The 25,898-nt window shown below is 33.9% G+C and overlaps 1 long non-coding RNA gene across 1 annotated transcript; it reads left to right on the top strand.

The window, feature by feature from the left end:
- Positions 1–1,868: 1,868 nt before the first annotated feature.
- On the top strand, positions 1,869–15,976 carry LOC144581514 (uncharacterized). Its single transcript, XR_013532405.1, has 2 exons — positions 1,869–5,911; positions 15,891–15,976. It is a non-coding gene; the product is annotated as an uncharacterized LOC144581514 (long non-coding RNA).
- Positions 15,977–25,898: the final 9,922 nt, after the last annotated feature.

A 25,898-nucleotide genomic window follows, 5' to 3' on the forward strand; every position in this document is an offset into this window, starting at 1 on the left:
GAAATCATCATAGTGGGCAGAGGCTATTGACCTTTATCAACATGGGGACATGGGCTATTTCTGATACAATAGGAGTGGAGAGGAATACATAAGGAATCCCAGTGACTCATGTGAGCATCTCCTAGTTCCCACTTGTCCCTTTCTAAATGTAAATGGTCTTATGCAGCAACCCTGCCTGAGAAAAGCATGATTACCAAGAGTACAGACCTCCCAGAAATGAAGGTTTGGATCACACTACAGGGTATAGCACTAACAACCTGCACAGGCGATCACAGAGTGTGAGTGCAATTCTGAATGCATGTTAGAGAAGAGACAGTTTGAATATCGATTGTGGTCCTGAGATTAATTGCATCAAAACTATCTCTTCCTTCTGAGTTTCTCCTCAGGAAGAGAGGCCCATGAGAACCATGGGGAGCCACTCTCACATCCTGTGTGGTGAAGTAAATTTATGTCATGCAAGAGGTAGACCATGGCGACCATCGAATTGTGCCTTTCAGAGTTCCGACTGAAGGGAGCATAATGAAGCAATGACTCTAGCTGCTGAGCTCTGAAATTCATCTCCTCATGGCTTTCCTCAGCATTTACTTATTGTGTGCAGCAGCAGCAGGATGGATCATTCCTGGAAGATGCGGGAATTCTCTGATGGGTCACTTGGCTCAAGCCCTTCCCATTGGCCATTGACCTTGACAAACTTTCTTAGAATTGTCTTCTTCCACTCAATCTTCTCTCCCTCTGTCCTCCACAAGGGTCAGATGGGCATCTTTGTTTGAGAGCTCCCAAGACTCTCCTGGTTCTTTCCCAACTTTTCCTCATGGACATTTTCCCTAATAAATCTCTTGCCCATCTAATCCTGTCTTGGCATCTGCTTCTCTGAGAACCTGCGGTAGCCCGTGTGTGTTGGCACAAGTCAATTCATGGAGCTGAATGTAAACTCTACGCTGAATCTACACTGAATTGTAATACTAATGAAGCCATAAATATTTCTTGCTTCTTATATACACCAATGGCTTTCCTTCATTCACTAATGATTACCTGTGCTCCTAATCCACTCAGCAACCTTTCAATTCTTTCTGACTTAAAATAAAACAGGAAAGATTAGCTAACAAGAAAATGTGAAGATGTACAATTTCCCCAGAATTACTATTGAAAAGACTCTCAAAACATATGTCCTTCTGACAAGAGAATATTTCCAAGGCAGGATCTATATTAGAAAGTGATGTAGAGATACGTAAGGGCTTCCATTTGTTTCAACATTTGATAAGTTCACTTTGTTTAGTGTTTTAGTTGGCTTTAAATTCTAACAATTAAGAAAGCTCACAAAATGGTTTGCAGAGGAATATTAGTGAAAGGATTATTGAGTGCTTCATCCATAAGTCCTTTAAAGAGGAAGCACACATCTTATAATGCAAATTAATTTTTTAAACAAATAGATGCCTGTGATTGGATGGATCTATAAATTCATGTTTACATTACTAATGGTATTATTAGCATAAATATTTTATAGCATGTGTTATGGCAGCTTTCAAGTAATTGATGCCTCCAGAAATATTTATTGATCTGAAATAAAAAATATCTTTGAGAAATGGCTTTGATTAGATGCATGCCATAGAGGTAAAACTGACTCACCAGCTGGGTGTGATAAAGAAATAGTCAAAGCGTCATCAAATGGCTTTTTCTGATTAGCCTATGGTGATTGTAACTGACAACCAAATGGCCTATGTGACACCATGCTATCATCACAGTGCAGCTGATAATTCAGGGAAACAGACTTAGTGGATATATTTCCTGTGGCAACTGAGTCAGACTATTCTACTTACTAGAGCTTAGTAGAATGTAGTAGAGTGTACTACATTCAATATGATCACAATTTCCTGCTAGGTAGAAGGCAAATTTCTGTCCTTTGCTTTTCACACTCCAATGGATAAAAAGTTCTCCAATTTTATCCCATTTTCCACTCATCACACATGTGTACCTTACAGTGAAGGTTAAAGGAAGTTAGTTACAGGTATTTTCTGTTAAATATGGGAATAGATAAAGAATAAGAGGAAAATGATGACATATGCCAAAATTAAGGGGACTAGAAATCTTTTATGAATGTGTTCTAAAAAATCCAAATAGTTTTGTGACATTTTAGACAGGAAAAGCCATTTTTATACTGAAGTAATGTAGGGTTGTGCAAAGCTCCATATCAGCTGATGAAGGAAAATATTACTTTCATGGGTTCACACAAGAAGTTCAAGTATTTCATCTCAGCTTCGATTTTTAAGCCATTTTCCTGCAAACTAGGAAATTTCTGCCTACAGCCAACTGATGAAAATTCATGGATGTTTTCATTCCTCCAGTTTAGGGCAGAATAGTAAAACTTTTGCCTTAGATCAAACTTTTGAATATTTGAGGGGAGGAAAAAAAAAACCCACATCATTTCTCGAATGTGAATACCCAAAGTGAAATGTGGCCATTTCTTACATTTTTAGATGCCTGGAAGTTTTCCACAAACTTCTATAACAGTCACTCTGTAGCCTTCTGCTATAAATGTTTCAGGAACTATCTAGGGAAGTATTCTATTGAGAGGGAAGGCAGGATTATCTAGCAGATAGAGCGTGGAATTTGGACTTAGACAACCATCTGAGACCTGCACCTGCCTCTTTCATTGCCTTATGGTGCAGTGCTGTATAAATGATTCAGACGCTCTTTGCTTATATTTTTCCCTGTGGCAATAGAGGAAAATGGGCTAAGCATTATCCCCTTCTCAACTGTCAGAGAATACCATAAAGGTAAATATGACATTGTCTGTAAAGTGCTCTGACCTCTAATCCAGAAAAACAGTGCAGATATGTAAGGCCAGAGAGGTTGTATAGATATTATAGAGTCCTTGCATGGAAACTGCCTGACCCCTTCATGTCTGTATTCAGTCAGAGGTCCCTATGACACAGAATCAATGATTGGTATTACCGATTGCTAATTCCTTCAATTCAAATCTTTCCTTCAGCATCTGGAACATATTAACCTCACTCTCACAAACCCAATGAAGAGAGACAACCCTAATAGTCAATCAATGTGCATCTATTAATTGTCTAATAGCACAATGTATTCTGCTGAGCATTAGACCTCTGATGAGAGTCTGTTAGAACTATAATGATTTATAAAGCATAGTGTTCTCAAGACCCTTGCAATCATGATGTAGCTATAAAGAAGAAGTGTCTGAATCATTTAAAATCATGTAAGACAGCCCTAGATGCCAAACCACTGATAAGATTATTCCAAAGGCTTTAGAGGAGGGAGGGTGTGGCTCAGGATAGAGGATTCTGGGATCGTCACTTTTAACATGATTTTAGTTTGTAATTAGAACAAATACTCACAAATACAGAAGAAAGAAATGCAAATGTACCCACAAGTGTAAAATGATGAAATGATACTTCTGGCAGTTACCATGCTGAAAAGTGATTCATTAGTATTTCTGGATGCCATCAGTTACTTCACTGTTCTTATTAACTTTAAGCAATTGTGACCCACCCTACTGATTATTTCCCTTATATGCCAGATTTGAGGTATTTTGATAGGTTGTTTGTAAACCCTAGTTCAGACAGTCAGTATGAATGTATCTAACAAAATCATTTCAGAGTGAAGGGAGGATCACATGCAATATTAAGAAGATAATCGGTTGATTTTGCTGTGAGACCTTGAGTCCCTCACTTTGTCTCTCAAAGTCATTGGTTGGTTCATTTGTGAAATAAGAGAGTTGGACTAGATTTCATGGGCCACTTATAGAATTCTCTGGGGGGGAAAAAGTGCTGTTTAAAACATACTTTCTTGTACTGCTGAAAAGCTCATCTTGTGTTTGTCTTCTGTCAGAATCCACTTCTTGTCATTAAGATCAATATCTCAATTTTATAGACCAGGAATGATTCAGGTAGAGAAGAACCAGATGGTAATATGATGCTCACAAAAACACACTTTAACTGTAACTCTTAATTTAATCTTAGTTAAACTGGATGTTCCCAAGCTCTATTAAACTTTAATATTCAACTCAGTATAACTTCGGTCTTGCCTGTAAGTACTAACTTAGATGAATGGGCTGGTTCTTGTAAAGAACTTGTACCGCAGTGAGCAAGCATGTGCAGAACAGAGAGGAGCCAGATGGCCTTTTCTAGGGGAGTATATTAGCAACATGCCTCTCTCTCAAAGAATATTGGTAAAATATTTGTTTTAAATATGATAGTACATATCACCAAAAGGTTTAACAATGTCAAAACATCCTGTCGATTCAGAGAAAATAGCGATTCAGTTTTAAATAAAGTAGGAAATACGTCATTTGTTTTATGAGGAAAATTGCAAAATTTGATTTTCTTTTAAACAGACTTGTTTTTCTGTGTCATATAGACAGCCTATTAACAAACTAAAATTTACCTATACTGCATGGTATAAATAATGTGAGCAGTAGTAGTATATTGAAAAATAAAATCAGCTATGTTGAACATATAAAAGAAAAATTATTTCTCCAGAAAATTTTCTAGAATTTTAAAAGAATATTGTCTTAATTAGTGTTATAAACTGACAATAAATAACTGTGGCATCAAACAGCTACTTTAACATTTTATAAAATATGTAATATGTTCATTTATTCTTTTATTTATTTATTTTTTGTTTGTTTGTTTTGATGGAGTCTCCCTCTGTCCCCCAGGCAGGAGTGCTGCGGCTCAATCTTGGCTCACTGCAACCTTCGCCTCCTAGGTTTAAGTGATTCTCCCTGCTTCAGCCTCCTGAGTAGCTGGAATTACAGGTGCATGCCACCACACCTGGCTAATTTTTGTATTTTTAGTAGAGAGGAGGTTTCCCCAGGTTAGTCAGGCTGATCTCAAACTTCTGACCTCAGGTGATCCTCCCACCACAGCCTCCCAAAGTGCTGGTTTTACAGATGTGAGCCACCATGCTCATATTAAAGTAGATTGTCAAATAAAGAAAAGTTTTCAAAGAAAACTTCATTTACGATAAGAGAAAATTCAAGATTTTCCCATGTGCTTTCCATAGCTTGATGATTTCTAAGATTTCTGCTGACGTGTGTTTGCAAAGGCTTGTTATTAAGCACTACAGACCTTTTCTAGGTTTTTTAGAAATAAACTACTTTTTTTTTTTTTTTTTTTTGAGGCGGAGTTTCACTCTTGTTACCCAGGCTGGAGTGCAATGGCGCGATCTTGGCTCACCACAACCTCCGCCTCCTGGGTTCAGGCAATTCTCCTGCCTCAGCCTCCTGAGTAGCTGGGATTATAGGCACACACCACCATGCCCAGCTAATTTTTTTTATTGTTAGTGGAGATGGGGTTTCACCATGTTGACCAGGATGGTCTTGATCTCTTGACCTCGTGATCCACCTGCCTTGGCCTCCCAAAGTGCTGGGATTACAGGCGTGAGCCACCGCGCCTGGCTGAAGAAATAAACTACTTTTTAAAGATAGTAGTTTACTTCTTATGAAATCTTACAATTATACCTAGTTTACATATAAAGGCTGATGTGAAGAAAGTTTAAAGAAAACTTTCTTAGCTATTAAGAAAATCAAAGTACAAAACAATTAACAATATAAAAGGAATAGTTTATATATGAAATAGACTCAGTCTTGTTGAAAGATATGCCTTTATTGATTTCATGTAGCTCAGGCTTAATTGTGGATGATACTGAAGATGGTTATATATTTATTGAGATTTGAAGAATGCCAAAAAGCACAGATGAACCAAAAGTTTAATGTTCACTCATCTGACTAAAAATATATCTTTTCCATGTTGCTTCTTAAACTAAAATTGCTGTAAAATTTCCGACAGAGAAGATTGAGTGGATCACAAGAGTTAGGTCCATGAGAGAAAATTTCTAACCTGGAATTTAATGACTGGATATAGCTGGATTTTTCTGGAAGAAATAGGTAGGTCTTTCTTATTTGGAAAAGCAATGTAAATAAAGTGAGAGTTAGACACTGGCAAGATTTATTGGGAGAATACCTCAAAGGTCTTAATTCTGAGACACAGTGGAAATGTGTAAAGGATGAGCAATTTCAGTCTAGTTAATGGAGAGTTAGAAGTTTAAACTTGATTCCATAGGTGATGTGGTACCCACACAGTTTTAAATCAGGAAAGTGGCATAATGAAAATGGCATTTTTTGAGGATTCATCTAGCAGAGGTGACAGGATTGATTTAAAGATGCTAAAGAAAAATATCAAGGAGGTTGAATTGAGAGACCAGATCCAATAATAGATTTGGAAGATTTAAACAAGCCTTCTTAAAATGAAAGACTCATGCTTTTTTGACAGCATAGGAAATGGAACTGGTAAAAAAGACGAGTAAGGAAAGGCTGGGAAAAAATAGAATAAATGCAGGATTATGTTTGGATTCAAAGCTCTGGTGGTGGAGTTGGATGGATATAAAAAGAAGGAAAGACAGAGCTTTTACTGACAGCATAGACAGTGATATTTTGAATTGTAGAGATGAATTCTCCTAAATTTCTGTGGTCCAGCATAAAATATAGTGGGATTACATTTTATATTATTATTCTTAGATCTTATTCCTTAGAGCTAAAATAAATTGAATGTTGGTTGAAATGTTACTAAGTGAACTATGGCAATATTTTCATCTCCTTTCTAAAAGCATACATATTTTGGTTTGAATTATTTAGGAAGTTATGAAACAAAACAAGATTTATGTCTACCTTATTTTGACATATGGTTTACATTTGGAAAACTTTGCCCTAGGATGGCATTGGATAAAGTTTTTATGATAAATTTGGGTACAGCCAGAGCAAAATCACAAAACTCAGAACAGTAATAGACTTTATAAATCATGTAATTATATGGGTAGAAAAATAATAAATATTTATTGTTTATCAGATGCCAAGCCTGTAGAGGGCATTGACTATACATGTTAAAAAAAAAAAAAGAAACAGAAAAAAAACTTCTTTGTGAATAAGTTTAGAGTCTATTCGAGGAAATGACAATTAAACACATATAAAACTATAAATTTGAATAAATCCTTATTGTTAATTGATGTCTTCTAAAAATTCATATGCTCAAGTCCTGACCCCCAATATCTCAAAATGTAACTTTATTTGAAAATAAGATAATTCCAGTTATAATTAGTTAAGATGAGGTCAAACTGGTGAAGGGTTGGCCCCTAATCTAATGTGACTGGTGTTCTTGTAAGAAGGGAAAATTGACATTGATGTAAACACACAGAGAATGCCATGTGAAGATGGAAGCAGAGGTCAAAGTCCTGCTCTGTAAGCCAAGGAATGCCAAAGATTACCAGCAAATCTCCAGAAACTAAGGGAGAGGCATGGAACAGATTCTTCCTCACAGCCCCCAGAAGAAATTAACTTTTCTAACATCTCCACCTAAGATTTCTAGTCCTTGAAACTGTGAGATAATAAATTCTCTTGTTTTAGCCACCCAGGGCATGGTACTTTGCTATGGCATTCCTAGAAAACTAATACAGTGATAAATACAAACAGAAAATTATTGGTAATACTAGGAGTGAATAAGGTGATAGGTTTACTTTAGATCTGATGGGCAAAGGAGACCTCTTTGAGGAACTTATAATTGATCTGACATCCGAAGGATGAGCCAGCTATATGAGGTATGAGGGAGAGTGATCTAGGCAGAAGAAAGAACATGTGCAAAGGCCCTGGGATAGGAAAGAACTTGGCACAAGTAAGCAGTTGAAAAAAGGCTAGTGTGGCTGTTGCACAGGTAATGAAGGTGAGAGTGGTGCAAGATGGGGCTGGTAAAAGCCTGGCAAGTAAATTGGACTTTGATTTTTATTCTAAGGGATTTGGCTGGTAAAAAATTTGACTTTTATTTTAAGAACAATTCCATTAGTCAGGAGCCTATGGAATTTAAGCAAGTGGTGACCTGATCCCATTTATCTTTTAAATATATTCTAACTACTGTAGAAGTCATGATATGGTGAGAAACACTGACAGCAATGGGGTAGGTAATCAGGGGCTTGGATTAGGTGGGTATTAGTAGATTATTGATAATGAGTAAACATTTAATAGTGGGAGATAGAGATAGTGTATAGTAAAGAATTTCTCTCAGGCTTTTCTTTTGAGCTATTAGGGCTTATAAAAAATATATTGATTGAGAAGCTAGAGGAGGAATAGTGTACAGAAAAGAGAGAATGGAGGAGGACTCATAGAACAGGTTCAGCTCTGTATGTGTTAAAATTGAGATGCCCAGGAGAGTCAAGCAGAAATACCATGTGAGTGATTTGTTGCTCCAAAGAAAGGTCTAAAGGCACACTGAAGTTACATGTGTTCTGTAATGACCACAGGGAGTTAATAGTACAGTCTAGAGTAAAGCTGAAGGCTTCTGATTCCCAATCCAGTGTTCTTGCAACCTTCTGTAAATGCCTAGTCAACAACTTTATTGGAGCCTTTAAGTAGTAAGCGAGAACTTTCTTGGGTTGTAATGGGAATAAATATACAAGCATCTGTACAGCAAAAAAGCATAGATGGATAGAGTATTGCCAGTGTCAAATGCACAGAAATAAGATTAAGAAGGCTTAGAGTCTACTTTTAGCTTTCCCACTGCTATAATTGGTTTAATTCTGTCTCAATAAAATAAGTGTATAATATCAGGTGAGCTCTAAGACACCCTAGCAATTGAGCTCCTGGGTAAACAATCTAATAATATTATTGTACATGTGCAGAAGAAGGTATGTATAAAGATCCTCAATAAAATATTGTTTAAAACAGAATTTAAAGGAACTTCAGTGTCCATTAATAGAAAGAAATAAAACATTCTATGTTTACATGGCAAATGTTATTTATCTGTTTAAAAGAAATGCAGCTAAATAACAAAGAAAATAAGAAATAAGAAATTCTGCATCACAAATGCAGAATATTGAATGCCAAAAATGTTAGTCTCAGAACAATACTTGAAAAAATTTACCTTCAACAGATGCACTTGTATGTAAAAAAGCTAAAAATAAGGATGAAGTTCTAGTTAATGATTTGAATGGGGGAAATAAATAAGACTAGGGATGGGCTAGAAAGAAAGCTTCAAGCTCATAATATTTCATATGAAATTATATTTAAACTGTATATAACAATAAGGTTAAACAGGAATTCATTGTATTATCCTTTCTATATTTTTAATTATATCAATTTTATGACTATAGGTCAGTTAAAACATAATTTTTAAGGTGGGCACAGGGTGGTTCACACCTGTAATACCAGAATTTTGGGAGGCTGAGGCAGGTGGATCATTTGAGGTCAGGAGTTTAAGTCCAGCCTGGCCAACATGGTGAAAACCTCATCTCTACTAAAAATACAATTAGCTGAGTGTAGTGGCACACACCTGTAATCCCAGCTAAGGAGGCTAAGGTAGGAGAATCACTGGAACCCGGGAGGCAGGGCTTACAGGGAGCTGAGATTGCACCACTGCACTCCATCTTGGATGATAGAGTGAGACTCAGTATCATAAAAAACAAAAACAAAAACAAAAAAACCCACGTAATTTTCATTTTTTGCTAGGGAGGATAAAAGGTTTTATTTCAATATATGGAATATTTTAATGCCCTATGATTAATTTCTTAAAACAGAAATATTATTTTATACTTCATAACATTATGTTTTCATTTTAGAATTTTACTTAACAAACTATGACGTGTGTTCTTCAGTTGAGCTGGGCACTGTCACATCCACATTTATTTAAGGTTAACAGCTTTCTAAAGGATGTGCCTATTTCACAAACAGCAAATCTGAGGTTCCTAGAAGTTAAAAGTTTGCCCAAGGGCACAGAACTGGTAAATTGAAGAGATAAAAGCTGAAACTCAGTTGTTTTACTCTAGGTTTTGTTCTTTCTATCACACATGACTGACATACACCTCTAAGCTAAACACAGTTTAAGCTCCAGTTATTCCTGATATCCATAATTCCTTATAAAGTTGGGGTTTTGTTCAGTCAATATGTAGTCTAATGTACTGAACCCAGTATACACATATTTTGCATATAAATGCAGTAAAAATTCTAGAAATGCACATTAGGAAATGAAGGAAAATATACAACATTATGAATTCCATCTTGTTTTAATCATAGAAAGCCTATTCTCTATATTGGTGCTCTGGTTCTTTTTTAAAAGTATCTTTATAGCTGTTACAATTTTGTTCCTCTTTTGGAACCTTGATAATATGTAGTTGCCTTCGATTTTAAAACGGATGAAGATTTTGCTATATTTAGGAGCAAATTGTTTTATTATCATGGAGTAATATTTTATTGATTTTCTAAAAAAGAAAAAATATAAGATAATGTCAAGAAAAACACTAAAAAAATATGACAAGAACTTCAAAATGTAACTTTATTGTCAATAAATATTTGCTTCTTTCTTTCCCTTCTTCTCTGTCTGTTGTTTCTGTTCCTCATCTGGAGGTTTTTTTTTTTTTTGTTATGTTTGAATGATGAGCCCAAAGCATGAAAAGCTGTCGTTTTCAACCTTTATTAATGTTTCCCAACTCATTTCCTTATTTGCCTGCTGACAACCTGCCAAAATCACCCTCTGGTGGATTGTAAAAAGATTGGGGTAGCAGTTATGGGATCCAAAATGTGTTGCAGATAATTAGTAAATCAGAACTTTGTCACAGCAGATACTTTGCCACCCACATATCTCTATTTTTACGCCTTGTGTGTCACACAATGTGTGTTCATTGTCTGTTTCGGTGTGAGTAGCATGTCTTTGCATTGCATATAATACCCTTGAGTTGAATGAGAAATTCCATTATTCTTTTGTCATTTTGTATTGTTACTGGTTAACACATGAGATATACATATTTGGTGAATAATTGGAAACCACTGTTGGCTTTTAAATAGCTGTAGAAAGGGTAAGAATTACCTATTTTGCTACTGACTGAAGCAATCCATACATAATCTAAAGTAGTTCTCACCACAGTCTTTGTTTTCCAGTAAAGGCAAGAGATAAAAATCTCCTTAGATGATCACATTTGTTTTCACGCTACTTAGTTTTGACTAATTGATTGGCAAGAGTAGTGGATCAGAAGTTTGGTTCTTGAATTGCACAAAATTGAAAAGTTTTTTTCAGTGTTATATAAAGGTGATATGTAAGTTGAAGCAAAAAGGAAAATTAGATTTAGGATGATGAAAATGCTAGGGTTGTCAGTAGACTTTCATGGGAATCAAGTGGAGAATTATAGGAGTAAATTATTTAGTGATCTGTTTCCTTTAAAATACTACCTAATGGTACAGCATCTGTGCATATAAATGCTCATATGTGTGTGTTATACTAACAAACACACTCAACACTTGTCCCACTTCATTCTTTCCTTAACTTTCAGCCCATAGAGAAGGTAGATAAACAGTTGGATATGAGAATACATATGTGCTAAAACTGTTTCAGTGTCAGAGGAAATTTAACAATTTGCATAGTTTCAATGACTATGCATATCTTTCAACATATGACAGATATGTAGCCATGATAAAATGGACTGGCTGCTGTGATATTATAATCAGACATGGCTTATTCTTAAAAGAGCAATAATATCAGCTGTAAGGTTCAAAAGCAAGAAAGGTCATGGTTATTCTCTTATCTAAGAGAATGACCTCTAAAAGTTGTAGATTTTTTATCTGTAAAAAGGGCACAGAAAAAACTTGGCCTTTCTACCTGATAGGTTCTTGTTAGGTATAAACAAATTGATAGAGATAAAGTCCCTTTGTAATTTCTGAGACATTTCATGTATTTAAGACATTACTTAAAATATCTAAATAAGGAAATAAGAATCTTCCCTAAATCAGAATACACTCATTTATCAAATACGCAGAGGTGCTTACTAGATTTCAGCTGTACTGTTCTAGGTATTGGGAACATAGCACTAAACAGAACAGAAAATAATTCTTGCCTTGATAGAGCTTATACATTAGTGAATTTAAATTATAATAATAGATAAAATTTGTAGCATGTCAATTGGTGATAAGTGCTATAAAATAAGACAAAAGACATAATTTAAATGGAATCATTTGAAGAATAGCTTGAAGGAGATGATATCCTAAGCAGTCAGTGAAGGTCAAGTTGTATATTGAAATACTAGTTTAGAGAAAATTTTAATTCTTGACAAATGGTCTATTATTACTCAATCAGAGCCATGTGCCCTGCCACCAATATTTCATAGTAAACTTAGCCAAGTGGTTTGGCAAATAATAATTGTTCTCCCTCCATGCTTTTATATTTAAAATAAGAAATTTAAAGTCAATGCACCTCATCCCCCATTTCCTTTGACAGACACACACAAATTATTAATATAAGAAAAAGGAATGAAATGTTCATTTTTTGTAGATAATAGGAGTGCAGTGTAATAAAATCAATTTGACAATAACATACACAAAATATTTTAGAAGGGTAAGTCTATCATCCAAAACAACACAATGTACTTAAAAAAGAAAATGTGGGATTAGCCTCACCCCCACACAAAAAATAGATGCACCCTGTCTCAGCACATGTTCTCAGGAAAACAGATCTGGAAGCAGAAGCTTATGTGCTAACATTTATTTAGTGAGAGCAATCCCAGGAAAGCAGAAGAAAGGGAAAAAGAAGTGTGAGTCAGAGAAGGAGGGAGTACATTACCAAACTGAACGCCTTCTTGGGCACAGCTGTCTAACTGTGCTGTCTCAGTGTCCTCAGGACACAGCTTTAGAGATTGTGTGTGAGTTTTTGAGCCTTTTCAGAATCCATTGAGGTAGTGGGTAAGAAGGAATGTAAATGCTCAAACTGGGAAGTGAATGGAAGTTGAAATATATGCCAAGGTGATAACTAGCAACTGGACAGCAGAGAGCTTCGCAGGAGAAACTACCATGTGTTGCCTGTGACAAGAGAAGGTCAAGGACAGACGCGATGTGTCAGGAACAGATATTCGTAACTAAACACAATTATCTGTGTGATCTCTCAGCTAAGATGCTGAGGCTGTGTGCAAGCTGAAGGCTTTCCCACAATGCCATTGTACCATGAAAAGAAAGAAAATGAAAAGACGGAGTGGTTGAAACTTTGAAAAAACGAGTGAGCTAATGCAGAAATAATTCAGCTAATAAGAAGTATTACAATCACCTGAAAATGAAAAACTTAAATTTGTTTTCCACTACAAATGTGAAAAGAAAGACCCGTGTACAAACCCAGCTATGAAGAAATAAAAGCAAGTATCTGCACCTCTAAGGGATGACATTAAATTTTAAATGACATATATTTTTACACATATATAAATAAACAAAAAGCAAGTACCTTTAACCAAATGTTAGGAGTAGTCATCTTTAGCTAGTGAACTTGTGGATGACTTCTATTTTTTTCTTTAATTATTGTATAATCCCTAAATATCATGAAATAAAAATATATCACTTTTGCAATAAGAAAGGAAATTTGGTATTAGAACAACAGGTGCATTTGTGACTTCAGTCTGAAAACTATCCCACTTTTAAGTGTTAATGGACTAATAAGTCATTTCGGGTGAGTTACTCTTCAAAACTGTTGAAATCACATCTCTAACTGCACTTTTGTTCTATCTACTGATAGGGAGAGCCTGCCTATAGCTGCTGTAACATAATAAAAATATTAATAACAAGAAAAAAATATGCTTCCTGTCTGCATAAATTCTTTTAAATATCTAATTAACTGAAATAGTCATATTTTAATAAGTTGGTAGACTGTCCTTTGAATCTACCTGATTCTGTATCTGAGGCCTTGATAGATGTGGCTTAGTCTTTCATAAAGTAGCAATAGAGTTCAAAGCTTCCATTTATTCTCAGAAAATTTGCCACATGTTAGTGCATAGTTTTAAATCTATTCAATTAATTGGAATTTGAAAAAGTGAAATATGACCTAAGCTGTAAATAATTAGATATGAAAATATATGTATAATTATTTTCATATCTAATTATTTACAGCTTAGGTCATATTTCACTTTTTCAAACTACAATGAATTGTGATTATAATATCATACAGAAACCTCCAGTTCCTGTAATATAAAACTTACATCTAATCACAATGTTAGAAAATGCATACAGAGTAGTGGATGTACAAAATATCAACTGATGTGAATCTTGACCTTTGAAATTCTTTACCTTTTAGAAATAATTGACTTATACACTGGTGTCTGCATGTACATGCACAGAAACACACAAAGAAATGAAGAAAGGGAAAAGACTCGTATTCATGTATTTTCCTAGGGTTGTCAGAAAAATTTGGTTCACCTTTCTTCCTGTTTCTTTCTTGATAACTCTTACAGAATTATTTCTACATTTATTAAACTCTTCTAATAATTATGGCTATAAAATATAGGAGGAAATTTTACAGTAATCACATATATAAGATAAGATACAATTAATGATAAGTAATTACAATCGTGAAAAAATATTGGGGTTAAATCATCAAACAGTTAAGAAATGCTTCATCCTTCAGAGATGAAAAAACTTGTATATTGCTTAAAATATTTTATGTTGCAAGTGATGAAGATTCTGCTTAATGTGGCTGTGATGGTTAATTCTATGTATCAATTTGGCTGGGCCACAGGGTGCCCAAATATTTATTTAAACATTATTCTAGGTTCATCTAAAAGGGTGTTTCTGGAAGAGATTAGTGTTTGAATAGGTAGGTTGGGTACAGCAGACTGCCTGCCCAATGTTGGTGGGCTCATTCAATCTACTGAAGGCTTAAATAGAACAAAAGTTAATGAATTCATTTGCACTGTCTGAGGGTTTTTGAGCAGGGTCATCAATCCTCTGCCTTGGATTCAGTCTCAGACTGGAACTTAGAACCTTTGCTTTCCTGGTTCTCAGACCTTTGGACTCAGCATGAACCTGTACTGTCAGCTCTCCTGGGACTCCAGCTAGCAAGTTTTGGGACTTCCAAGCCTCCATAATTGCATGAGCCAATTCTTTATAATCTCTAAATAGATAAATAGATAGATCTTTTATTGGTTCTGTTTCTCTGGACAACCTGGACTAATACACTGCCTTAACAATTCAAGGAATTTATTGTATAAAGGAATTATATTGAATAAAGGAATTTATTCAAGCACCAATTCAGTTAAAGTAGATTTACTGTTATCTGATTCAGTAGTTTCGGAATGTAATGAAGGACCTGTTTTTGACCTTTTCAGTGCTATCCTTTTCTGCAGGCAATTTCATGTTAAAGGTACTACTCTGGTGGTTAGAAAAGCTGACAGTAGCAATTTAACGTATGTGTTTTCTGGTTAATTACCAGAATATTAAAATAGAGCCTTGCTAGTGACTTGACACTAAAGCAATGACTATGTCCAGGTGAATGGCAGGAGGCAACTGCATAAAGTCAATCGGATGCACAGCTGAAGATGAAGGTGGTATCATCTTCCCTGAAGTTAACGAGTAGAGTTTGAAAGCTGTAGAATACCTGAATAATAATCTTGATAGCAGATATGGGAAGGAGAGTTCTAATGCTGTGTATGCAGCCAATAATGTCCACTCTACCTGGGCTTACTTACAAGGAAGACCCTGTTGATAGGAACACAAGCAGTAGACACTACCTCCTTAGGGCACCTGGGGCAAGAGATCTCAGTGTTAAAAAACACTGTACTTCAGGTTAGAAGGTTTTATATTTAGTTTATGATTATAGATAACATGCAATCAACAAAAGTGGTTTCTTCTCTAAAATAATATTATTGACATAGTTTTGCAAAAAAATTATTGGTATCTTCCAATCAGATACATAGAGTTCTTGACAAGAGACTAAGAAATCATGGTTTAATAATTATCATTCAAATTAAATGTCTACAGTAAACATTATTATGAATAAGAAGAGGGTAGTTTTCCTTCTTTTACCTATTCTTCCTAATCTCTTTTACTCTTACTCATTTCTCTTTTTTTTCCTTTCAAATGGCAGAACCTAGATGAATGGTAAATCTGAAAGAAATTGTTACACCTCTGGAGGTAGTCAAAGACTTAATATATTTTTAATGTAACAGGTAAGTACATTAGAAATTGTGATTCTAAGATAACAAGGTAGAAATCTTTATAAGTTTTGCTGCTGAAAATAATAAATGAAAAAATGTTGTTCATAGATACTGGGAAAGAACAGACTCAATTTATCAATGAAGAAAAATTTATATTTACTTTTACCCCAGTACATATTTTAATATCACCTGGAAAACCTTTTGCAGTATTTATGAGTAGTATTTCTCTGAATATTGTAGGTGAATATAAGATATACTAAGATAACACCAAAAATTAAATAACTATCTTGTGTGTGTGTGTGTTTATGTGGATATTAATTTATTTAAGTTCATTTTATTATTCACTTTTTACTTGGCTAGGGGTTTAATAATTGATACTTTTGTTTAATATCTAGTTTTGACATAAAGTGAAAACACTTTAATTGACTTATGAAAATGTTAGTCAAAAGTAAATGGGGAGCAGAGCATTCTAGTGAAAAGTACATGGGAGGCTTTAGTTAGATCCAGTCCAAGACTATTTTCTCTATCAATTATTAACTATGTAAGCTTTTGGGGAATTGTAGAATGGCTTCATGGCCAGCTTTGAACATTTACAGCCATTTTATTTTATTTCTCTTTGGTCCACCCACATAGATCAAGATAATTTAGTTGTTTTAAGTTCTAGAGGTCTATTTATTTAAAGCAGAAGCAAAATTGAAAATTATCATGGCACTTGTATTTATCAGGGTTCCACTGAGTAACAAGACAAATTACCTGTGTGTGTGTGTGTGTATGTGTGTGTGTGTGTATAGAAAGATACTTATTATAAAGATTGGCTCACACGGTTATGAAAACTCAGAAATCCTATGATTAGCTTTTTGCAAGCTGGAGGCCCAAGAACGCTGGTGGTGTAGTTTTAGTTTAAGCCCTAAGGCCTGAGAATCAGGAACGCAAATGTCCAAGGTCAGGAGCAGTTAGATGGATGGCCCAGCTCAAGCAGAGTGAGTGAGTTTACTCTTTCTCTGTCTTCTTGTTCTATTGAGGCCCCAAAGAAATTGGATGATGCTCACTTGCATTGGTGAGGATGATCTTCTTTACTCAGTCTACCTGTTCAAATGCTAACCTCTTCCAAAAATGTCCTCACAGACACCCCTAGAAATAATGTTTTTACCTGCTATCTAAATATCCCCTCGCCCACTTAAATTGGCTTATAAAATTAACCATCACCACATTAAATATTGAAAATCTCTCTCTCTCTCAACCCAAATATATATAGGTCAAACTCCCTTGCTTTTTTGGTCCCATCTTTTAACAGCCTTTACACCTCTTGGTCATGGCTGAGATGTTCTTACATGCAGCAGAAGGCACTGGAGCCCATGAACGTGGACAAATTACAGAAGCGATTGTGTAGATAAGCTTCAAAGTGAAGACTCATGGGTGCTAGGGTCTTTTGTGTTTTATTTTCAGGAAACTGACCAGATTCTCATGTTCAAGATCCAAGAAAAGAATCTTGCAGTGGAAAAAAAGAGAATAACCATTGGGGAATACAGCCTGAGCTTGCTCCACTACAAATATCTACTCTGCAGGGAGAATGACTTTACCAAATCCTTATCCCACTTTTAAAGAAAAGAATTTCTCAGGCTTCTTGCCTGTTAGCCCTTTCTAGTCTGCCTGTCTCATATAAGGGTGAGAATAAAATCAAGGAACTCTTGTGAAATTTGCAACCAAGGATACAAACCTACAAAAGGTTGAGATGCAGTTATAAAAGTATGGAATGCTACCTCTTCCATATACCTTAGCATCAGACAAACAGGACTCCAGTATAATAACAGTAGATCACAGATAAAAGAACTGCAAGATGTGGACCCTATCTGAGAAAGAGCTCTTGTGAAAGTCCAAAATTAAGAGAGGAAAGAAAAAAGAAATCTAAAGAACTTTAAAAACTTCAGCATCTAGATACAAAATATGCAAATACAGCCCTGCTCATAGCCAGATTAACATCAAACCTCGCACTGAAGACCCATTTATTTCAGTTTCTAGCATACAAAACATTTTGCCCAGCGGTTACCAAAAACTTACAAGGCATGATGAAAGGCAAAGAAAAGCACAGTCTGAAGAGATAAAAGAATAATTTAAGCTAAACTCAGATATAATACCAAATTAGAATTATTAGACAGATAATTTTAAATAGCTGTGATTCACATGTTAAGGGCTCCAGTGGAAAAAGTAGACCATGTTCAATAACAGATGGGTAAGATAAGTGAAAGGATGGAAACTCTTAAGAAAAAATCAAAATGAAATGCTATCAATAGAACACCAAAATATTATTTTACAACATGAAGCATGCCTTTGAAAGGCTCATTAGTAGACTGGACACAGCTAAGAAAATACTTACAAATTAGGTCAATAGCAACTTCCCAAACTGAAATGTAAACAGTAAAACAAGCAAAAAAAAAAAAAAAAGAAAAAAGAAAAAAACAGTGACTGATCATCCAATAACTGTAAGATATAAGACAATTTCAAAAATTATAATACAGATAATTGGAATATCATAAGCAGAAATAAAAATATACTATGAATATTTGAAGTAGTGATAGCCAACAATTTTCAAAAATTAATGACAGACATCAATATAAACATACAAGAAGACCAAAGAACATCAGTCAAGAGGAATACTGAAAAAAAATCCATATTTAGTTTTAAAAATATTTAAGGTATAGAAAACAATAACAAATTAAAAATCTTGAAAGAAGCCAGATGAAAATAAATCTACCTATAGAAAAACAAGAATAAGAATTACAGCAGACTTCTAACTAGAAACCATGCGAACAAGAAGAGAGTGGAGTAAACTATTTAAAATGTTGGAAGAAAAACTTTATATATCTAGAATTCTATTCATGATTCTATTCTATTCTATAAAATTATCCTTCAAAGTGAGGATAAGATAAAGATGAACTCGGACAAACAAAAAACTTAAGGTATTAATTGCTAGTAGACCCATCTATAAAAATTTTAAAAGAAATAACATTGGCCACAAATTTAAATCTATATAAAGAAGAGCATTAGTGAAAGAACAAATGAAGATAAAGCAAAAGCTTTAATTTTTCTTTTATTAGTCTGTTTTTTAAAAAAGATACTCATTCTTTTAAAAAGGTACTTATATTTTAAAAAGATACTTATATTTAGGAAATCAATTTGTTTTTGGATGTTATTCAATCTTTCATTTTCTTAAAGCAGTGCTTTGAGAAAAATTTATAGTATAAAATACTTATATCACAAAAGATGAAATATTTAAAATCAATAATATAAGCTTAATTCTTAGAAAAGCAGAGTAGAGGAAAATTTAAAAGTAAACAGAGAAGTCAATCCTAAAGTAACTAAGAATTAGAAAAGAAATTAATGAAACCAAATACAGGGATAAAGAAAAGAAAATCAAGAAAACTTAAAGCTGGTCCTTTGGAAAAGTCAACTAAAGTAATCCAGCTTCCAGCCAAGCTAAATACAACTAGAAGAGAAATGACATAAATTACCAATAGTGGAAGTGAAAGAGCAGTCATCACTACTGGTCTCATGAACCTTAATAGAATAATAGTTACTAAGAACAACCCTATTCCCACAAATTTGAGATCAAAAGATAACATCCAAAAACAAATTGATTTTCTAGATATCAGTGTTAAACAATTAAAATTGCAATTAAAACTCAATACTCTTCACAACTGTGCCACAAAATAAAACACTTAACGCCAAATCTAACAATGTATGTACAGGATTTATATGCAAAAAGTCCAAAACTCTGATAAGAGAAATAAAATAAAATCTAAATAATGGAGATATGGATTGGAAGAGTCAATATTGTTAAGATGTAAATTCTTCCAAATTTGGTCAATAGTGTAAAATGTAATTCCAACCCAAATCCCGAGAAGCTATTTTGTACATATCAACAAATTAATTCTAATGTTTATATGGAAAGGGAAAGGACTAATAATAGACAAACTGAAGAGAAACAAAATTAAAAACTTTTATTTCTCTATTTCAAAACTTACTATAAAGCTATAGCAAGGAAATGGTATTGGCAATATAATGGTCATGTAGATCAATGGAACAGAATATAGAGACATAGTCACAAACATATATAATCAACAAACCTTTGAAAACTGGAAAAAGAAAATTCAGTGGAAAAGGATAATCTTTGCAACAAATGATAGAAAAATTTGACATCCGTATGTTAAAAACTTATCTGCACACAGACATTATATCTTAAAAAAACCCTCAAAATGAATCATAGACCCAAATGTATAGCACAAAATGACAAAACATTCCACAAAAAATTCCAGAAGACAACTACATGACTTTACTTTGGTAATTAGTTTTTAGATACAAGTTGTTTTAGATACAAGTTGTTTTTAGATGTAAGTTGTTTTAAATACAAGATACAAGTTATTTCAGATAAAAATTATTTTTAAATACGTGTATCCAAAATGCATGAAACCAGAAGTGTTTCAGATTTCACATTTTTTAGACTTTGAAATATTTACATATTCATAATGAGATATCTTGGGAGTGGGAGCCATGTCTAAACACACATTTATTTATGTTTTATACCATATACAAATAGCCTGAAAGTAATTTTGTGCAATCTTTTAAATGATTTAATGTATAAAACTAAGTTTGTGTTAAGTACTTATGTGTATAATGTCATGTCAGCATTCACAGTGTCAGATTTTGGAGAATTTTGAATTTTCTGATTAGGTATGCTCAACCTGTAGAGCACCAAAACACAAAAAAATTAAACAAACAAAAAATTAAAAACTTTGCTTTTGCTTTTGAATGACACTGTTAAGACAATTTAAGAAAACAAATTATAGACTGGGAGAAATAGTTCTAAAACACATACATGATAAAATAAAAACTTGTATGTGAAATATAGAAAGAGTTCTTAAAAATTCATCTATAAAGTAACAATGGGCCACTTGTATTTCTTCTTTTGAGAAATGTATGTTCATGTCTTTTGTCCTGCTTTTAATGATGTTGTTTATTTTTTCTTGTTGAATTGTTTGAGTTCGTTGTATATTCTAGATATTAGTCCTTTGTCAGAGGTTTAATTTGCAAGTATATTCTCCCATTCTGTAGGTTGTCTAATTATTATGCTGATTATTTCTTTTTCATGCAGAAGATTTTTGGTTTAATTAAGTTCCATTTGTCTATTTTTGTTTTTATTGTACTTGCTTTTGGCGTGGGTATTAGGCCTTCTTGTGTTGCTATAAAGAAATATTTTGAGACTCGATAATTTATTAGAAAAGAGGTTTCATTGGCTCACAGTTCTCCAAGCTGTATGGGAAGCAAAGTGTCAACATCAGCTTCTGGTGAGAGCTTCAGGAAGCTCATAATCATGGCAGAAGGCAAAGAGGGAGCAGGAATCTCACATGGCAAGAGTGGGAGCAAGAGAGTCTGGGGAGGTGTCATTTACTTTTAAACAATCAGATATCATGAAAACTCACTATTGCAAGGACAGCACCAAGCCATGAGGGTTTTGCTCCCACTATCCAAACACTTCCCACCAGGCCCAACTTCCAGTACTGAGGCTTACATTTCAACATGAGATTTGGTGGGGACACAAATCCAAACCATATCGGAGTCTTCATCATAAATTATTTGCCTAGGCCAATGTCCAGAAGAGTTTTTTCTAGATTTTCTTCTAAGATTCTTACAACTTTAGGTCTTAAATTTAAGTCTTGAATCCATCTTTGCAAATAATGAGAGGAAGCTAAAATAATCCATGTGGTACTATACTAGAGCTGGAGATTTAGAGAGACTTGGAGTTAATTTTTGTGTATGGTGAGAGATAGGGGTCCAATTTTATACTTCTATATATAGCTTGCCAATTTTTACAGCAGCATTTATTGAATAGAATGTCCTCTCCTCATTGTTTATTTTTGTCAACTTTGTGGCAGATCAGTTGGTTGTAAGTAACTGGCTTTTTTTTTTTTTTTGCATTATCTATTCTGTTTCACTAATCTGTGTGTCTATTTTTGTGCCAGTATCATGCATATTTTGTTACTATAGCCTTATAGGATATTTGATGTCAGGCAATGCAATGCTTCTAAATTTTTCCTTTTTACTTAGGAAAAAAAAGCTCAACATCACTGATCATCAGAGAAATACAAAGTAAAACCACAGTAAGATATCATCTTACATCAGTCAAAATGGCTACTGCTAAAACGTCAGATGTTGGTATGCACATAGAGAAAGGGAACACTTATACACTGTTGGTGGAAATGTTTGTTCAACCTCTGTGGAAAACAATATGGAGATTTCTCAAATAACTAAAAGTAGAGCTATTTCACTACTGGCTGTCTCCCAAAAGAAAATAAATCATTATTTAAAAGATACACCTGCACTTGTATGTTTACTGCTGTGCTACTCACAAAAGCAAAGTCATCAAACCAACAGAAGTGTCCATTAATGGTTGACTGGATAAATAAAATGTGGTATATATACACCGTGGAATACTATGTGGCCATACAAATAATGAAATTATGTCTTTTGCAGCAATATGAGTAAAGCCAAAGGTCATTATCCTAAGTGAACATACTCAGAAACAGAAAACCAAATTCCACATATTCTTACTTACATGGAAATTAACGATGGGTACACATTGCCATAAAGATAGAAATAACAGACAATGAGGACTCCAAAAGGGAGGAGAGTAGGAGAATGACAAGGGCTGAAAAGTTACCTAATGGGTGCAATGTTAACTATTGGGGTAATGGGTAGACTAGAAGTTGAATTTCCATCAGCATGCAATATAACTATGTAACAAACATGCACATGTGCCCCCTGAATCTGAAATAAAATAAAATGGGCCAACTATCTGAATAAACATCACAACAAAGGAGATATACAAATAGCAAATAAACATATAGAAAGATTCTCCACTTCACTTGTGATGAGGTAATGGCAATTGCAAGTAATCGTAAGAACCCCCTGTACACCTATTAGAAGAGCTGAAGTCCAAAAAGGGACAATGCGAACTGCTAACAATGATGCAGAGCAATGGAAATCCTCATTCCCAGATGTCCAATGAATGCAAAATTGGACGGTCATTTAAAAAATGGTTTGGCAATTTCTTACAAAACTAAATCCTATCGTTAGAAGACAGTTTGGCAACTTACAAATCTAAAACATAGACTAACCATACAATCCAGTAATCACATCACTAGATATTTATCAACTGAAACCTACGTTCATGCAAAACTTACACATGAATGTTAATAGTGGCTTTATTCCTAATCATCAAAATCTGGAAGCAACTGAGTTGTCTTTCCATAGGTGAATGCATGAGCAAAGTGTAGCACATCAATATAGTGGAATATTATTCAGTGATAAAAATAATTGAGCTATCAAGCCATAAAAAGGGATAGATCTTAAACACATATTTCAAAGTGAAAAAAAAAAACCACAACAGTCTTAGAAAACGACATACTATTTGATTCATATTATATGTGACCTTTTGGAAAAAATGAAACTACAGCAACTGTATAAAGATCAGTGTTTCCTCTTGGTTTATGAGTAGGCTTGGATAGGGGAAGCACCAGGGTAATTTTAGGGAATTGGAACTATTATAGGCATGACACTGCAAATATGGATACATGATACACTCTGCATTTTGTCAAAATCTATAGAACTTTACAGCACTAAGGGTGAAGTTAAATGTATGCAAATTTAAAAATGAAGGTTGGAGAATCCCAGCACAGAATGCAGAATGTAATACAATGATTTAACTATAATATAAATGTATGAGAAACTTACTGAAGGTAATGGGAGAAAGTTGCTGGTGTAATAAACTTTAAAAATGCATGGAGTTGGTAAGGTTAAAATTTTAAAATATGTATCTCAACAATGTACTCTGGTAGATTAATTTCCATCTACCAGATAATGATTATGATATTGGTATATACATATGTTAGAATTAAACAATTAAGTAAATGGATGGTAAGAGCCAGGTTTCTTACTGTTAAAGACAGAGTTTATAGATAACTAGAAGAAGCTAAAATAATCCATGTGGTAATATATTAGAGTTGGAGATATCAGCATGAACTCATGCTTAGCTTAATATAGATACAAAGGATTACATATAGAAATATGTATAGATATGTATATACACATAGGTTAGCATGCACACAAATATTTCTTTATTCTGTCAGCTAAGACGACCTAGATAAAACCACATCCCAGGAATAACAAGCATATCGGTCACACGAACCTTGGTTTCTAGTACCAATTTCCAATAAAAATGAAACAATTCTCCTTGAAGAAATAGTTCTAAAACTAACGCAAGAAATATAGAAGATGAATCTGGAACATTATGTAGCACCAGAAAGTAAGAAAACACTAAAAAGAAAGACTACTTCTTTTTGGAATCCAAAAAAAAAAAAAATAATAGTGGTGTGATTGCTGGATTATATTGTGGGACTCTGTTTTGTATATTGCCAAACTGCCTTATAATGAGGCAATTTAGTTTTGCAAGAAATTGCCAAACTATTTTTTTAATGGCTGTCCAGTTTTGCATTCTGAGATATTCCAGTGTGCGATGTAGCTTCAAAGGAATACAGGTTCTAGATAAAAGAGCTCTCAATGGTCAATATTGGAGAAATTTGAGCAACAAAATGAATAAATAAATTTTTGATTTCAATTCAAATTATAAAGTAAATATCCATGAATACATACTGATATAAATAAATAATTGAGTAAATAAACAAGTGAGAGAAAGGAGACCACTCTTCTACCTAGAAAAATTTTAAATAAGCAAATATAGATACTCTACCTTATAGAAGGTGAAGAATAACTCTCTACTTCCTAACAGTGGGTGGCACATAATAGCTTTCTAAAGAGTGCCACAAAAATGGAGGAAATATAACAGTAAATTTACAGGGGAGAAATCTGACAAACACTAATTCAGCCAGTTGTTGAAGGCCAACATTAACAATGACAAGTCATATTGATAGTATATCTTCTTGCTATGATGTGAGAAAAATGGCACTTTACTGTTGAGATCCTCTACCTTAACCAGGAAAAAAATGCCAGAGAAATCTTAAAGGACTTCCTAGAAAATACCTGACTATGCCTCTTTGAAGCTGTCAAGATTATCATAAACAAGGAAAGTCTGGGAAACCATCACAGCCAAGGAGAACTTAGGGAGACATGACAACTAAGGGAATATACATGAGATTTTGGAATACAACAAGAACATTAGGTAAAAATGGAAAAATCTGAATAAAATATAGGCTTCAGTTAATAATAATGTATCAGTATTAGATCATTAGTCTTATTAGGGTAATGTGTTAATAGTGGAGGAGCTGGGGCTGTTTTGAACTCAGTATTATCTTTGCATTTTTTTTAAATCTAAGACTTCTAAAATAGTCTATTTTAAAAATAGTTATCATGAAGAAAATAAAAGTTGGCATCAGCACACTGTAAATCTTCAACTGTCATAAAACAATTTTGAATTTAGAGTTTTTAAATTAGCATTCAAGAGATATAATAGACATATTTTGAAGAAAAAGAACCTCTGAAAGTTTAGCACTCTTGAGCCCTTTTAACATGTTTTATTTAAAGATATTTTTGGCAAAATCCTGATAAACTAATAAAATATACAAGATTTTGATATAAAGAACAGGGGTGTGTAAAGAATCCAATAAACTTATAATTGAGACTAAGAAATTTTTTATGATAATGTAAAAAAATCAGATATCAGATGTTCTAGAGTGCTATGTAGCTTCTAATGTATTCTAGAGATTTACTTATATGTTTTAAATATCAAATTACTAGTAGCACAAAAGAAAAAGGCTATATAACATCCAAATAATAGGAAAAAAGGTAAAATTATAACAACAGCAGATTACTATATCAATCAGAAAAGAGTGAAAGAAAAAGAAAACAGATTTTTTAAAATTCACAAA

This window comes from Callithrix jacchus, chromosome 2, assembly GCF_049354715.1.
Source record: "Callithrix jacchus isolate 240 chromosome 2, calJac240_pri, whole genome shotgun sequence".
NCBI classification, from domain to species: domain Eukaryota; kingdom Metazoa; phylum Chordata; class Mammalia; order Primates; family Cebidae; genus Callithrix; species Callithrix jacchus.